The sequence below is a fragment of the Panthera onca genome, chromosome B2, assembly GCF_046562875.1.
Source record: "Panthera onca isolate mPanOnc1 chromosome B2, mPanOnc1 haplotype 2, whole genome shotgun sequence".
Lineage (NCBI taxonomy): Eukaryota > Metazoa > Chordata > Mammalia > Carnivora > Felidae > Panthera > Panthera onca.
In genome coordinates this window covers 32,544,928-32,561,716 of record NC_138343.1, presented here as the reverse complement: position 1 = coordinate 32,561,716, position 16,789 = coordinate 32,544,928, and the positions used below count along the sequence as shown (strand labels likewise).

At 52.5% G+C, this 16,789-nt stretch overlaps 2 long non-coding RNA genes across 4 annotated transcripts; both read right to left on the bottom strand.

The window, feature by feature from the left end:
• Positions 1-4,685: 4,685 nt before the first annotated feature.
• On the bottom strand, positions 4,686-8,424 carry LOC132666945 (uncharacterized). Its single transcript, XR_009604915.2, has 3 exons — positions 7,250-8,424; positions 5,936-6,022; positions 4,686-5,097 (listed from the first exon to the last, which is right to left on the bottom strand). It is a non-coding gene; the product is annotated as an uncharacterized LOC132666945 (long non-coding RNA).
• A 2,345-nt stretch (positions 8,425-10,769) lies between these two features.
• On the bottom strand, positions 10,770-16,504 carry LOC132666944 (uncharacterized). Of its 3 annotated transcripts, none has more exons than XR_009604913.2 (3): positions 14,986-16,504; positions 14,166-14,462; positions 10,770-11,449 (listed from the first exon to the last, which is right to left on the bottom strand). It is a non-coding gene; the product is annotated as an uncharacterized LOC132666944 (long non-coding RNA). The 3 variants fall into 3 exon arrangements; XR_009604914.2 differs by having other exon boundaries at positions 14,166-14,384; XR_009604912.2 differs by lacking the exon at positions 14,166-14,462.
• Positions 16,505-16,789: the final 285 nt, after the last annotated feature.

Genomic DNA, 16,789 nt, shown 5'->3' with positions numbered 1-16,789 from the left:
TGAGTGCAGAATTTCCGGTGACTACACCCATCTCCATAAATGTAGCCGGGTCTATGCCTACATCCCTCCCCACTTGATCGAGGCACCCTCAAAAGTCATTCACACATGTATTCTTGATATCTTACAAATATAAATTGGTGACTTCCTGCAGCTCATTTTGGGTATAACTCTTCCAGTCCCCGGATGGTTCGTTGTACCTTCTGGACCGCATGGAGCCCAGATCCTCAATATCCTGGGAGAAACTGAGGGTGGGCCATGAGGGGAGTCGGGGGGGTGGGGACAGTGAGCTACCTGGGGACTTAGGGTCCTCCGACTCCTCATAAGCCTCCCAGATATCGCCATTCCAATAGGACACAAATGTTTCCTGACCAATGCCTGCCCTTTCACAGAGGGGAACAGGTAAGGTTGTGAATTCAACAGATGCTGTAATTCGGTAACTTCAAAATCGATCTGTAAGTTCAGGCTTCTGCAATTTCAACTCCCATGGCTATCTGTGATGAAAGATTCCTTCAGCGTGGTCACCTGATGGCCCTAAATTTTATTCTGGGCCTTGAGGTGAACATTTTGATTTGAACCTGTCATTTCATTGCTTTAAATTATCCAGTGTTGGGAACAACCATCCAGCTTATGGGCCCAGCATTCCCCATCCTTTATACACTGGCCGTGGCGGTGGCCAGATCTCACTTTGGGTTGGTGCATGGTCCCAGGTGACTGGAAGGTAGCACGACTAGCGGTTCACCACTGTGTACCCCTGGTAACCACTCTTCTGGCCAATCATACGGACCCGAGGCTTACTGATCCGGGCCTTGAGGAGTAACGAAAACCAATTCTAAGGAGCTCATACATCCCTAAGGGTTTTCCGTGAATCCCACTCCTGGTACCAATTTCTGAATTGGGACTATTTGGTTGCAGGCATCAGAAGTTGACTTCGAAAAGTGAGAAAGGAAGGAGGGATTTATTGAAGAGGCAGTGGAACAGGTCCCAAAAGAGAAGGGAAAGCTAGATGATGGGCCTCAGGATGGACGCGAGCTGGGGCAGCTCTGGGGATCTGAGTAGCTTAGATCGTCCCTCTGGGGCACCGCCACTCGGTGCCTCAGATCTCACCACCTGCCTTCCCCGTGTGTCTCCATTAGAGACGCAGATTCTTGAGAGAGATGCTCATCAGGCTGGAATGTGTCCTGGACCTAACCCTATGGTCAGGGACACAGGGATGGTGACTGGCCACCTCCCAGAAGCAACACAGAGCCAGGAAAGCTATGCGTCCCCCTCCCCTGACCAAGGAGAAGATGCTGAGCAGCTAAAACCAGCATGTGGCCCATACACCCTTTCAGTTCTGAGCCTTTTCACATTCTATTCCCTCTCCCTGGAGGGCTCTGCTCTCCTACAGGCCTTGGCATAGATATCACACACTCCCCCCCCCCACCAAGGAAGTTTCTGTGAGGTCCCAAACCCAGGATAAGTGCCCCTCCTAAGTGATTCCATAGTGCTCGTCTCCCTGTGTCGTAATGGTCTGTTTACTTGTCTTTTTCTCTCACTGGAGCCTCAGCTCCGCGATTAAAGGGATAGTGTTGGCCTTGCTTATAACCCGCAAATCGACGAAATGCATGGCACACAGTAGGGCCGCAGTAGCTCCTTGTTACATGAATAAAGGGTGAAGAGCTGGCTCTTTCACTAGCCGGCCGTGACCTCAGGGAAGGCCCCTTTCCTCTGGGTTTTGGTTTCTGATTCAAAGAACGTGGACTAACAGCCTGTCTTGTTCCGGGAGAGTTTGATGGCAAGAAACAGAAATCCACTCAAGCTAGTGGGGAGTATGATGAGGAATCGGGGGATCTCACAGAACCTGAGGGCTTCACCGGGAGCTGGGCAAGGTTGGGAATCGGCACAGACGCTGGCTTCATCTCGCTCCCTCCCTGGACCGTGGGGCCTCATGCCTGCCTGTCACCGTTCCGAGTTCCTGCTTCTTGTCCCTGTTCATGGATGACAGGGGCCTCTTCAGCACACATGCATCAGCTCTTTCCAGCTCTTGTGTCGTGGGCTGGGTTCCCAGGAGGCAGACGCTGAAAGGGAGACAGCGGGCCGGAGATTAGCTTTGGGGTGACTTACTCTCTAGGTGGGCCACAACCACTTACTGCTGGCGAACCTTGGGCAGCGCATGTAACCGCTCCAGCCTCAGTGTCTCCATCAGTAAAATGGGGATAAGCGTAGTGTCTACACCATTAGGCGACTTCATACAACGGAGCCTGGTATATGGGAGACTCTCGATAAATGTTAGCCCAGAGGTCAACGATTCCGGTGGTGACGTCTAGGGCACGGTGGCAGCGTGTCGGGGGTGGGGCATCTGCCGTGCCCCCGTCCTGTGGGCTTCTGCCTTGGAAAGCATTGCTCACTGAGGTACGAGTGATGTGATGTGCTCCTGGAGGCAGGCGGGGTCAGGACTTGGTTTCAATTTGAGAAGTTTAGGGTCAGAGAGCAGGGTACCTGGGTGTGGGCATGCCACATGTCCTGTTGGGGGGCAGGTGGCCTTCAGCTTGGGGGGGTGCGGCAGCTCAGGGGGAGGGGGCGAGCAGAATGGCACGTGACCGCCTGGCTGGGCCCCCCTCGGGCCAGCTGGAGTTCATCTCAGTGAGTGAAGTTTGGACCTGGGGCCCCGGAGCCTCTTATCTCTTCTTTTTTTTTAAATTTTTTTTAACATTTTATTTATTTTTGAGACAGAGAGACAGAGCATGAACAGGGGAGGGTCAGAGAGAGAGGGAGACACAGAATCTGAAACAGGCTCCAGGCTATGAGCTGTCTGCACAGAGCCCGTCGCGGGGCTCGAACTCACGGACCACGAGATCATGACCTGAGGTGAGGTGGGACGCTCAACAGACTGAGCCACCCAGGCGCCCCTCTCCTATCTCTTCTTCACCGTTGGGGAATCACAACAAATCGAATGTGAGCCACTTTAGTGAACTGATTCAATTTGGTGAACAAAAAAGGCAAAAGGGAGGGAAATGTGTATTGCTTCCAGCCATAGGGCCAGTGGTTAATCTCGGCTTCGGAACCCTGTGCCAGTGGTGGCTTAAATTGAGGTGGAGTGAGGTGAGGGCTGGCTTTCCTAGAGGAGCCGATGGCCCCTGGGTCGGATGCCCTCGGGGGCCGGGGACGGTGTGAGTCAGGCACCCAGATGGGCTCAGGGCAGGCGTGCACCCCCATACCTATATACATGCATGTACACGCATACTCACACGTGTGCACGCACACGCTCCGTGAGCCAAGGAGGAGGCCCTCCCACCCAGCTCTCTGCATGTGCATGTGCAGGCCTACCCCACCCCTCCCCACACGGGCCTGAGAAGCTGACCTGGCCCCTCATCGCTCCTAGCCTCGGTTTCTCCATCAGTAACGTGGGCACTGGAACAGGACTCGGAGGGCGCCCAGGCAAGTGGGGGAAGCTCTGAAAACTGCCGGGGACTTTGATCAAGGCGTGCTGGAGCTTTCTTTTGCACCTCTTGCTGTGTCCTGGTGACTTCTCTGGCATGTGTCCTGAGTCTGTGGCCTCTGGTCTCAGGAAAGGACCGAGTCACTGATGGCCTGGCTGCGCGTCTTCTCCCAAGTGACCTGCAGCTTAAGCCTTTCCCACCAGGTCCCTTTCGCAGGCAGGCACCAGGCGGAGTGGTGAAGAGCCCAGCTCTGGAGCCCCGCTGCCTACACGTGTGTGACCTTGGGGCAGTGACTGAACCTCTCTGTGCCTCAGATTCCCCTTCTATAAACTGGGGCATGCCGGCTGGGTCTCAGGGGTTGTTGTGAGGGTCCAATGAGTATATAAAGCTCATAGAGCTGTGCCGGCCTGCAGTGAGCACACAGGAGGGTTAGCACTCCTGGCAGCAGCAGCAGGTCAAGTACATGTTGATCTCCATTACAAGGCGCTCTCCTGACCATTGATATCAGTATCTCTAGATGTTGTCAGGACATCAGGATTGCTAGAACTCTCCAGGTGACTCTACTGTGCAGTAGGACCGAGAACCACCATGTTAGCCAATTACTGGCCGGGCGGCAAGTCTGGGTGACAGTCACAGCCCACATGGAGGCACCTGGGAGTCCAAGCCGAGCATGACTACAGGAGAGCTTCCTGGAGGAAGAGGCAGAAAAGGTGGAGGACAAGGCTGATGGGGGCGGGGCGGGGCGGGGGTGCAGGGATAGGTGGTGGTGTGGCTGAGGCGGGAGGGGACCTAGGGCTCAGGTGGCCGCTGGGCACCTCCTCAGCTGGCTACCTGCTGCCAGCCCTCCTGGCCAGGATGCCGGCTCCTCCCAGCTGCCTCTGCTTTTGGGTTCTTCTGTCTCCTGGGGCGCCTGCGCTCCAGCTGGCGCCCGCCTCGTTAATAAAGGCAGATTGCTGCTCAGCTCGTCCCCAGCACTCCTGACGGGGCCATTAATATTCCAGGGAAGATTAACTCCCCCTCTGCTCCCTCCCCTGCAGCCGCTGGGCCCTGCCTGACAGATGAGGGCCTCTGACTCAGACAGAGATGACGCCTAGAACCTAGGCAGGGGCTGCCTGAGATGACCTCTGGAGCTTAGGCGCTTTTCCTGCCTCTCTGTAGGCCCTTCCAGGTTTCACCTGTGAAGGTAGGAGAACATGGATGACAGATCCTGGAGAGGCTGAGTGGGGCTGTGCTCAGTCGTGGGACTCTGGATGGAATCTTAAGGGATCTAACGCAGTCTTTTTATTTGGCTCAGAGAATGCGAGTGACCTCCCTGCAGTCACGTGGCGGGGCGGACCCCAGGACCCCTGACTTTGGGCTGAGCAGCCTTTGCACATCCCTAGGGTCTGGGCAGAGGGATGACACCCCACATGCTCCCCAGAGGCCTCCTGGCATGGGGAACTGTTGGCAAGACTCGGGCCTCAGTGAGGCCTGCCCACCTCGCTGCGGGGCCTTCGCCTGGACCTGCTATACTGCGGGTGGGGGGGGGGGGTCCTTGAGGGACTGGTGGGCAGGATAGGACCAGAATGCTGCCCCAGGGGCCCTGGACGTGGCTCCTCCCTCCAGGTGATCTCTGATCTCTGGTAGCTTCTTCTGTGCCTGATGGTGGCCAGGGGTGGGTCCGAAGGTGTCAGGAGCTCTGAAGGAGGAGTGTGGGAGGCAGCAGAAATGGGAATCCAACTGTGGAAGACTCTAATTTAAAGGACCCACCCCTCCCTTGAATTCCATTTCTTCTCTGCCAACCTCCAGCTCCCGACCACACGCAGGCACATATACCCCCCCAACCCCACACCTACCACACGCCACATCAACACCCCCACATATACACACACCACACAATACCCCCCCCCACACACACACACGTGCCACACGCACACTCAAGTGCATGCAGAACTCATCCATTCCTGGGCTTTTGATTAGCACGTAAATGCTGCTGACACCAAATCTGTGACTGGTCCAGTCTCTCGCCGAGCCCCAGACTCCTATCTCTATGATAGAGTGACCCCCAATGAACCACCTCCTGGTACTTATGCCCTGTCTAGTCCCCTATTCTTGAACCAGGGCTGGCTCAGATCACGTGGCAGAGGTGATGCCGGGTGGCTTTGAAGGCTGGGGCATTAGAAGCCTTACTCCCAGGACAGTCCTTGGACTCTGGCCTCCATGCTGTGAGGAACCCACAGCCCCAGCTGAGCTCCCGGCCCGCACCACCTACCAACAGGTAAAGGAAGTCATCTTGAACCTCCAGCCCAGTTGAACCTTCAGATGACTCCTCCCCCAGCCATCACCTGACTGCAACCTCATAAGGGGAACCCTGAGCTAGAAATGCCTGGTGAACCCAGAAAACCCATAAGAGAGAAATTGCGTGTGGTGCCACTGCTTGGAGTAATTGGCAATAGAGGATCAAACACAAGATGAGGTTGGATGAGACTCAAAGCAGGAGAGCCTAAATTTGGGGGAATCCGGGCTGTGGCACTTACACGGGTCGTCTCGTGGGGCCACTGTTGGGGTAGGACGACGTTTCTCCTGAAGGGAGCCAACAGTCCCTCATCCTGGGCACAGCGGATCTGGGCAAAGAAAAGGAGTACATGGGACTGGGTCTTAGACCAGGGGTGTTACAAGTAGATCTGGCTGCAGATAACCAAAAATTCTCAAATGGTATTTGCTCACAATGGAAGGATGTTTCTCTTGCATGATGTCCAGAGGTAGGCAGTTGTGATATTGTGATTTACAACAAGAAGTATATATTTGGTCTTATATATATGGTCTATGCTTCCTAGCACAGAGCTCCTAACGGTGTCTTTTGTTATGTTAATGAGGTGACTTTTGGACCCCACCTAGGATGGGGGACTGGTTGCCTGGAGAACCAACAGAGCCATGGAAGGGTTGAAACTTTCAGTTCATGTAAGCGATGAATCACGGGAATCTACCCCCCAAACCAAGAGCACACTGTATACACTGTATGTTAGCCAATTTGACAATAAATTATATTTAAAAAAAAAAAAAGAAAAAAGAAAGAAAGAAAGAAAGAAAGAACCTTTCAGTTCCACCCTCTGACCTCTGGGGAGAAGAGAGGGGCTGGCGATTAAGATCAATCACCAACGGCTAATGGTTTAATCAATCGCACCAATGTAATGAAGCCTCCATAAAAAAACAAAAAGATGGGGTTCAGAGAGCTTCCGGGTTGGTGGCCACATGGAGATTGCACACTGAGAGGGCGTGGAAGCCCCAAGCCCCCTTCCCGTACCTTGCCATATGCCTCTCTTCCCTCTGTTGCTGGTTCCTGAGTTGTATCCTTCTATAATAAAAACTGGTAATCTAGTGTTTCTCTGAGTTCTGCAGGCTGCTTTAGCAACTTCACAAAACCCGAGGAGGGGGTCATATGAACCTCTGATTCAATCGGTCAGGACAGGTGACAGCCTGGGCTTGTGACTGGCATCTGAAGTGGGTGGGGGCAGTCGTGTGGGACTAAGCCCTTAACCTGTGGGATCTGACACTATCTCCAGGTAGACAGTGTCACAACGGAGTTATGTAAGCCACCCAGCTGGTGATGGAGAATTGCTTGGTGATGTGGGGAAACCACACGCCCCATGTTGAAACTGGGTGCAGAAAACCCCTTAGTAGTTGAGGCCAATGCGGCACTCTGGTATCTGGGGCCCAGACTCCAGGGATGCCCTTTACACTGTATTCTGTGTTCTGTTTATCATAGAATACAATGGAAAGTATGCACCACATAGGGTATGTCAGACTTTTTGCTCCATTGTGGGTGGCTTCTATTCCCAAGGTCACCCCACCTTGTGATCCAAGGTCACTGCTGGAGCTCCAGACATTACATCTGCATTCCAACTGTCAGGAAGAAGGAACGATGAAGGTCTCACCTCCTCCCTGGATAGACACTGCTTGGAAATGACACTTTTACTTCTACCCCATTAGCCAGACTTACTCACGTGACCATATCCAACAGCAAGGAAGGTTTTCCTGGACGGGTACACGCCTAGCTCACTCAGGAGCTCATAGAGGCGAGTGGGTACTGGGGACATTAGCAGACTCTATGGTAAGGGGACCCGTTGCTTTCTGGGTGCAGGGATCACTTTGGCCCAGGTCCCAAGGTATGGAGAGGTCGTGGGTTAAGAGGCCTGCGGCCACGTGGAAGGAAGAAGAGGGCAAGGCCAGGAGTAATGCAGGGCGCTGGCCTCAGAAGAGACCCTTGGGTGTGGTCATGTGATAGTTAAATGTGGTCATGTGATAAGTTAAATTTACCATAGGACCCAGCAAATCCACTTCTAGGAATTTACCCTGGAGAAATGACAACATCCCCCCATACCAAGACTTGCCGTGAAATTTTCAGAACAGCTTTGTTCCTCAAAGCCAAACGTCGGAAGCAACATAGTGGCCCATCACCTGGTGGAGTTCTATTTGGCAATGAAAAGGCACGAACTACTGCTAAGCACGTGCCACAACACGGACCTTCAAGTCGTCTGCTTCGTTGAAAGAAGCCAGATGGAAGAGGTCACATATCGTAGGATTCCATTTATGTGAAATTTCCGTGAAAGGCAAACCTGATGGGAACAGGAAGTAGATTAGTGGTTGCCAGGAACGGAATTAACTGTGCATGCATTTAAAGAATCTTCCTGGGGGGTGCCTGGATGGCTCAGTCGGTTAAGCAACTGACATAAGTTCAGGTCGTGATCTCACGATTTGTGAGTTCGAGCCCCGCGTTGGGCTTTGTGCTGACAGCTCAGAGCCTGGAGCCTGCTTCACATTCTGTGTCTCCCTCTCTCTCTGCCTCTCCCCTACTTGCACTGTCTCTCTCCCTCTGTCAAAAATAAAGATTGAAAAAAAAAAAATAAATAAAAGGATCTTACTGGGTGATGAGAATGAGCTAAAGCTGGATTATAGTGATGGTTGCACAACCCAGTCCATTTACTAAATATTGACTTGTCCATTTGATGTGAGTGAATTTTAAGATATATATAATATGACTCATTAAAGCTATAAAATAAAAAAGATATTTTATTTTTTTTAATTTTTAAATGTTTATTTTTGAGAGAGAGAGCCAGTGTGAGCAGTGGAGGGGCAGAGAGAGAGGGGGACGCAGAATCTGAAACAGGCTCCAGGCTCTGAGCTGTCAGCACAGAGCCCCATGCGGGGCTCGAACTCACAAACCGCTAGATCATGACCTGAACCTACGTCAGTAGCTTAACTGACTGAGTCACCCAGGCACCCCTAAAAAAGATATTTTAACAAGTCACTTCCCCAGAGCGGGCTTCAGGGACACCTGTTCCCCGCTAAATGCAGCCCTCCTCGCCTTGCCTCATGGTCCTTGCTCCTTCAGCCTTGTGTCAGGTGGAAACTATTTGTGAGGGATGGGTTTCATGTGGACGCTCCCCTCTAGAATGGAGCCTCTGTGGGAAAGGGCCCAGGCCTATTTTCTTTTAAACAGCTTTCCTGAGGTATAATTTGCACACCATACATTCACCCACTTAAAGTATACAATTCAATGGTAGCACGGATTAATATTTTCACAGATAAGCACAATTATCATTGACTCCATTGACCGCGGAGGCAATTTGAGAATCTTTTCCTCGCCTCAGAAAAAAGCCCATACCCATTCCCTTCCCTCCCCTCAGCCCTAAGCTACCACTAATCTATTTTGTCTACAGATTTGCCAGTTCTGGACATTTCTCATAAATGGAATGACATGGGATGTAGTCTTCCGTGGCTGAGTTCCTTTGCTTATTAATAGGCATAACGCTTTCGAGACTCATCCATGTTGAGGCAGTATGTAACGGCACTCCATTCCTTTTCATGGCTGAACACCCTTCCATTGTACAGATAAACCACGTTTCATTTATCCATTCATCAGTTAGACAGTTGGATTGTTTCCATCTTTTGGCCATTACGCATAGCGTGTGTGCATTTTTGTGTGGACATATGTTTTCATTTCTCTTGGGTACATACCCAGGAGTGAAATTGCCAGGTCATACGGCAACTCTAGGGTTTAACTTTTGATGTCAGGCTGCTTTCCAATGTGGCTGCACTGTTTTACGTGCCTGCCAGAAGAGTTTGAGGGTTCAGATCTCCCTGCACCCTCCCCTGGGTTTGTTACCTGATTTTTCGATCGCGGCCTTCCCAGTGAGTGTCAAGGGCTATCTCGTGGTTTTGATTTGTGTTTCCTTAGGACTAAGGATGGCAAGCATCTTTTCATGTGCTTATGGGCCATTTGCATATCTCTTTTGGAGAAATAGCTCTTCAGATCTTTTGCCCATTTAAAAATTGGGTCATGTGTCTTTTCACTGATGAGTTGGAAGGGCTCTTTATTCTAGATACAAGTCCCTTATCAGATATACGATTTGCAAATATTTTCTATTCTTTGGGTTCTCTTTTCACTCTTTTGATAGCATCCTCGGAAATACACAGGTTTTAAGTGTTCATGAAGCCCAATTTACTTTTTTCTTTTCTAGCTTGTGCTTTTGGTGTCATACCTAAGAATCCCTTGCCAAATCTGAGGTATCCCGAGGTTTCCTTCTAAGAATTTTATAATTTTAGTTCTTATAAGGAAGTCTTTGAGCCATTTGGAGTTAATTTTTTTTATATGGTGTAAGAACAAGTGTCCAACTTTATTCTTTGGCACGTGGCTATCCAGTTTCCCCAGTGTAATTTGTTTAAAAGATCCTTCTTCCCCCATTTGGGTGGTCTTGGCATCCTGGTTGAAAATCAGTTGCCCACGAACACATGATTTTATTTCTGGACCCTCAATTCCATTCCATGGATCACATTGTATATCTATCTACCCGTAAGCTGGTACCACACAGTTGTGAATTCTTTTTTTTTTAAATTTTTTCAAGTGTTTGTTTATTTTTGAGAGAGACAGAGACAGAATGCGAGTGGGTTGGGGCAGAGAGAGAGGGAGGCAAAGAATCTGAAGCAGGCTCCAGGCTCCAGGCTCCCAGCTGTCAGTACAGCACAAAGCCCGACGCGGGGCTCGAACTCATGAGCCGTGAGATCATGACCTGAGCTGAAGTCGGACGCTCAACCGACTGAGCCACCCAGGTGCCACCCCGCCCCCGGCTTTTTTAAATTGAAGAATCATTGCCATATACTATCCCCCTAGTTTCAGGTGTCAATTATAGTGATTCGATATTTTTATACGTTAACAAAACGATGTCCACAGTAAATCTAGTTACTGTCCGTCTCCACGCACTGTTGTGAGTTCTGTTGCTTTTTTTGTCACCACCTCATTGCCCGGAACACTGGTTCACATATCTGTTGGGTGTTCAGAGCCCAGCAACTAAATACCACCAGGAACACACCTGTAGTCCAAAAAAGTTAGGTTTATTTAGCTTGTGCAGCAAAGTACATGCCCTACAGGATCTCCAGAGAATCTCAAAAGGAAGGTCCCAAGAGAGGCCTCTTAGAGGGTTCAGGTTGGTGTGGAGCGATTCGAGAAGAGGTTGGGAAAGCAGAGGCGGTCTGGGGTTGGGTGCTGTCTAGAAGTTGGAGGGGATTCAGTAACAGGGATCTTCATCAATACCTAGGAGGGGGGAGGATTAAAGTCGGCTGGAGCCGCTGGCCCGGAGTGGCCTTGTCTGTGTGCCCTTCTGAACATGGTCTTTGTTCCTCCGGGGACTTCTTGGTCTGATTGTCAGCCGGGCTGTTTTCTGGAAGCCAACGGATGTCCCCGCAGCAGAAGAACTAGAGCTCCGACAGGCAGCCAAGGCAGACCCCACATATCCTACATCTACCTCTCAAGCTTGTTTCTGGGGCCAACACACGGACAGGGGGCAGGTGGGCAGGGTGGGACGTGCACACTGGCCAGAGTCCAGACCACCAACTCACCGTGTGGGGTGCCCTAGTCATGTTCCTTTCCTGGGCCTCAGTTTCCTCATCTGTATTATAGGGAGATGGGATGGACTGTGCCTCGACCTCGATGGGATGGACAGTGCCTGGACCTCCTTCCAGTTCCTGATCTGTGACGTAGCTGTCTTCATATGCTATTTCAGAGAGAGGGAAATCTTCGGTGAAACCAGCCCTCCACCCCCACCACGCCACACGCGCACACACACACACACACACACACACACACACTTTGTCTCTCTCTCCCTCTCTCTCTTCTCCCCACCACACAGCTGACGCATCTGGCCTCAAGTCCCTATTCAGTCTTTCAGCTCAGCGGCAACCAGACATTTGGATTTTATACCTGGCAAAGTTTTCTAAAACGTTCTTGGGATCTACATAGGGTTGCCAACATTTTCCTTTGTCAAATAGGACATTAAAAGCCGCAAGTCCTACCACCTGTTGCAAGCATTGTGTCACGAAAGGATAACAAGTAAAATAAAGGATAACACTGCCTTGACTCCCCTCATTTCTTGGACAATGGAGGAAGGTCCTCTTGGAACGGACTGTTCCCACCTAGGTTTGGGCCGGGCTGCCTCATTTCACAGCTTTGACTCATTAAAAAAAAAGCAGATACCACAGAAGAGTCAGCCTCAATTGTCCGTAAGGGAATGATGGGCTCTTGGAGGGGGTGCTGGCAGGCAGATGGAGGTGTGGGAAGAGCTCAGATCTTGGCTCTGGACCCCAGGTCTCTGGCAGTTGCGCCGACCAAGAAGGACCCATGGGCGCACAGACGTATCTCCACCGCCTCCCTAGTTGTGAGATTGGAAACACAGGCCTGGGAGAAAGCGTGGAGGACTTGTGAAGCTCTAATCAAATGAAGGCTGAACTAGACTCGTCCCTCGGGCCTCAGCGCTTCCCTAACTGGCCCCTTCTTCATCCAGGCATTTCCCCCTCCAGTGTTCACCCAGAGCCTGTGAGAAATAAGGGGTGTGTGTGTGTGATTCCAGTAACCTCCAGAGGTGTTTTTGTGGAAGGGAGTAAGAAGTGGAGAGTAAGTTGTCTACCCCCAGAATGATGTGGTGGGTCTGGGTTTGTTTTTTTTTTAACTCTTTAGGGTCACAGAATGACGCACGGCATCCGTGGGTTCCCTCTAGACAGTGAAGCGCGAATTTAAAGATGGGACCCCTCCCACACCCCAGCCCAATCTCCCGGGGCCTAGAATGCACTCGGCTACTGTGCCTTTAAAAAGCGCTCCAGTCCACAAAGGAAACCAATCAGCAGATGGGGGAGGAGCGACTTGGGAGACTGGCCACCAGCCTTGCCTCTGAGGAAGAGTGACAGCCTCCTGAGGGAGCCTGAGCAAACTTGTTTAAAGGAACAGTGTCCCAGATGGGCCACTCTCAAGGTGTTAAGACTTCCAGAGCTCCTGAATTGACCAATGCATCCTCAGAGTGCCTGCCGCCCCCACCCCCACCCCCAAGATGATAATTTGCTGGGAAGGACGAGTGATTTATCTGTCTAATTGGGCTTTTATTTGCATTTTAAATCACGCTCTTTTGCTAAACTAATGGACCCCCTATTTATAGATGACTCCAACACAAAGTGACTACTAATTACTACAATTAATATCACGTTAAGGGCTTGCCAGCCAACTTCACAGCAACTTGTATCGCCTACTCATTTTCAATTAAGGCACATTGACAGGGAGAATACGTGGTTATTAAGAGCGAGCCCTGGGGTGTAATTACCGCTCACAAGGTCATTAAGCAACTCCCCTGCGGGGTTGGCACCTTGGAGCCTGGGGGCCGGGGGTCCAGATCTGTGCCCTACCCTGGGGCCATAAAGCCTCAGTGCCCCAGGCTGCCAGGGCAGCTGGGGGCCTGGCTCTGAGCTGCCCGGAGGTGGAGTAGATGATGCCAGAAGGGGTTGGGATGGGAGAGCCAGGCAGGGAGGCTGAGGAAGAGATCCGCCCTTTCTCGAAGACAGCCACCGGAGAGCTGAGGGAACTGCAGGCTTCCTGGAGCAGCAGGTGTGTATGGAGGCCTCCTCCGGGACAGGGAGGGGGTTGGCAGCAGGGCTGTGGGACTGAGGGGATGAGGGCCCCAGAAGGAGACCAGCTTCCAGAGCACTGTGTGGGGGCAGGGCCTACGAGCCTGGCAGGTAGAGAATGGGCTTCGGAGATAGGAGGAGGTCCCGGCTCCAAATGCAGAGGAATGGTCCCTTCTGACTAAGAGGAGGAGACCTTGAAGGTGAGGAGAAGTCTTGGCAGAGAAAGAAAAGGCCTGGAAGGGGTGGGGAGGGGGGCAGAGGCAGAAGTCAAGGGAAAGTGAGCACCTCGAGAGGGTGCTCTTGTGGCTGATGGTCCCCTCATTCTTCCTCTTCCCCTTGGCAGAGGCCAACCTGCTATGGACCAGGTATAGGCTGGTGGGGAGATTCTGGAGCCCAAACCCCCACCAGGCAACCTGTGGCCTCAGGGTCAAGGACGCTGTGGTAGGGTGATGAGAAGCCCCTGGCAATGGCATGCCGGAGCTCCTGAGGGCCCACCTCCAGCCTTCCCCATTCTGCCTTCCAGCACTTCATGTTTACAGCTCAGAAATTACCATGGTGGTGGGGCGCCTGGGTGGCGCAGTCAGTTGGGCATCTGACTTCAGCTCAGGTCATCATCTCATGGCTGGTGAGTTCGAGCCCCGCGTCGGGGTCTGTGCTGACAGCTCAGGGCCTGGAGCCTGCTTCAGATTCTGTGTCTCCCTCTCTCTGAGCCCCTCCCCCACTCACACACACACACACACACACACACACACACACACACACTCTCTCTCTCTCTCAAAAATAAAGATTAAAAAAAAATAAAAAAAATAAAAAAGAAATTACCGCAGTGGAGGATTCAGACCACAGAAGTCTGCAAAGACTGTGGAACAGGGTGTTTTTTCCCTCAGGTAACCAGCTGCTGAGCAGATACCGGCAGTTACTGCCCTGGGTCAGCCCATCAGGGCGGTGTGTAGGGCCTTCTTGGATGTCCTTAGCACTTGGCCTGTGTACGTGTAGTCTGCCCAGGACTGAGTTCCACAGGCATCCAGTGGAAGCCCACTTCTAAGAAGCAAGCCACATGGGTAGCACAGGAGTTCGCAAATGAGGCCGGATCCCCGTGGTCCACTCTAGACCTGTTGTCTTGATTTGGGGAAAATGCATAGGTCTGGGGAGACCCTCCCTCCCTGTCTCTGGCCTCAGACCCTCCCTAGACACCCCACCACCCAGGCTGGCACCCACCCCCACCTACGGCCTCATCAGGAAGGGGCACTGGGCCTTCACGGGCCAGAGCGGAGGGGAGGGAGTGCACTGGGCCCTCCAGGGGAGAACTGGGGTAGGCGTGAGTGTGTGAGAAGTTCCTGTTGCCCCTGCTCTTCTGGAAGGTTCTTCCTACCTCCCCGCTCCCCGACAAATCCTCCCCAGGCTCTGTCTGTACCACGTCCATTGCCTTGTTTCTTGGCACCCCTACCCTTTCTAAATCGCCTCCAGCGGCTTCTCTATTCCTCCTCTGCTCCCCAAGTGCTGGATGCTGCATCAGTGTTGGTGGAGAGAGGGGGGAAAGGCAGGGAGAGGGGGCGGGAGGAATTATAGTTCTGTGGATCAGGATTAGGTTTGCCTATGCAAAAATGATGGGGGACAAACAGGACAGAAGTTTCTCTCTCACCTTGATATAGGCAATCCGGGGCTGGTCCTTGGTGGTCGGCCGTTGCTCTTCTGTCCTCACAACGTGGCCTCCGTCTCGTGGTCAGAGATGGCAGCCAATCACTTGTCCGCCTTCCAGCCCAGGGGCAGCAGGAAAGGGCGGGAAGAGGAACACGCTTGTCCCCTTTCCGGGCTTCCTGAAATCCACACATGGCCACACGCGGCTGCCAAGGAGGGCTGTGGGATTGTGCAGCCACTTCATTTCCACCCCAAAAGCAGGGTTTTATCGCAAAGGCAGGGATGGATGTGGAGGGACGAGAGCAGTCCATCATGCAGTGACCGTGGCACTCCTTGACAGGATGGTCAATGTCGGTGACGGTTGGAAGGACTCCTGGCCCTGGACAGCTGCTGCCAGCTGCCACACCCCGCAGTCCCTTTGGGGATGGCTGAAAGGGTGTCAGGGTCCAGGAATCGGAAGAACCAGGGCGGACTTCGACCTCCTTTCCTGGCCGTTGAGACGTTCCCCGCTTCTAGGGCTGGGACTGGGCGTTCTCGCCTGGCCCTCTGTGGAGCCAGAGAACTTTCTTCCACAGCACAGGTGTGTGTGCAGCTGAGGGCCCAGCCAGGAGCTGGCAGCCCGCCCCCAAGGCTGTCGGGAGGGAGGGGGCGGGGAGGAGACCCTTAAATGGAGGAGAGGGGGCTGGAGGGTGACAAGAAGCAAGGGCCAGGGCATTTCAGATCCAGAGAACCGAGACGAACTGAAAGCAGAGACCACAAGGGGCAGGGGGCACTTGCAGAGAGGTGGGCAGTTTGGTGGGACCAGAAGCGTGGGCTGAGTGCGGAAGTGGGGTGGAGAGAGGTTAGGGCCATCTGTGTTTCCACGTAGTCCTACGTGATTGCTCAGTTTCCCCACCGTCCCCCCCAGCACTTGCTGTATGTCTGGCATCCTTCTTAGAATCGGAAATGCTTTATCAGTATTTTTTTCCTCCCAGAGATCCCATGAGAGACAAGCTGCCTGTTTTATAGGCTCAGATGTAGCTCAGGGGCTAAGGAACCTTGCCATAAAACCCAAGTAGGAAGTGCCATGGAGTGCAGCCCCAGAAGGCAGGGTATCACACAACCCTGCAGAACCTGGGACTGTCTCCCCAGGAGCTGGGTCATCTCCTCACCCCCACCCCCCAACTCAGGCTCAGTCTCTCCTAGCTGTGCTCACCCTTCCAGTAGCATCCAGTATAACTTCACCTAGGCTTCCTGGGGCTCCCACCGACTTTTCCCCAGCTCCCACAGTCCCCCCCCCACCCCGCCCCACCTCCCTGGCAAATGAAACCTACACCTTCTCCCACCACTCAGGGCTCAAAAGGCAGTCAGAAGGGGGAGGCAGTCAGAAGGGGGAGGTCACCAGGGCTGTGTCTCCATTCCTGGGCCAAGTGCAGACAGGATTTTTCTCTGGGCAAAGAGTATGTTTAGGGGCTTTAGTCCACTAAGCCATCTCGCTCTGAATGGCAGGGACAGAGCTTGGTGGGGGGGTGGGGGGATGGGGGAATGGGGGTGGGAAGGGGTTGTCGCTGCCCACCAGTGAAGAGAAGGCATATAGTAGGCACTAAATAACTGGTAAGCATGCTTCTTGTCTTTCCCATCATAACACAAAGTGCTTTGTGAACATTTCCGGTTACTCATGAAAATCTACGAATGACTATCTTCTTTTATGACAATTTAAACAAATTTAGCATTTTCATTTTTCCCCAAATTTCCTTTTTAGGTGTAGGTAGGGATCAGGTTTAGATTCGAGGTTATAAAGCCCAAAGAGAGGATTCGGGTGGCATGGT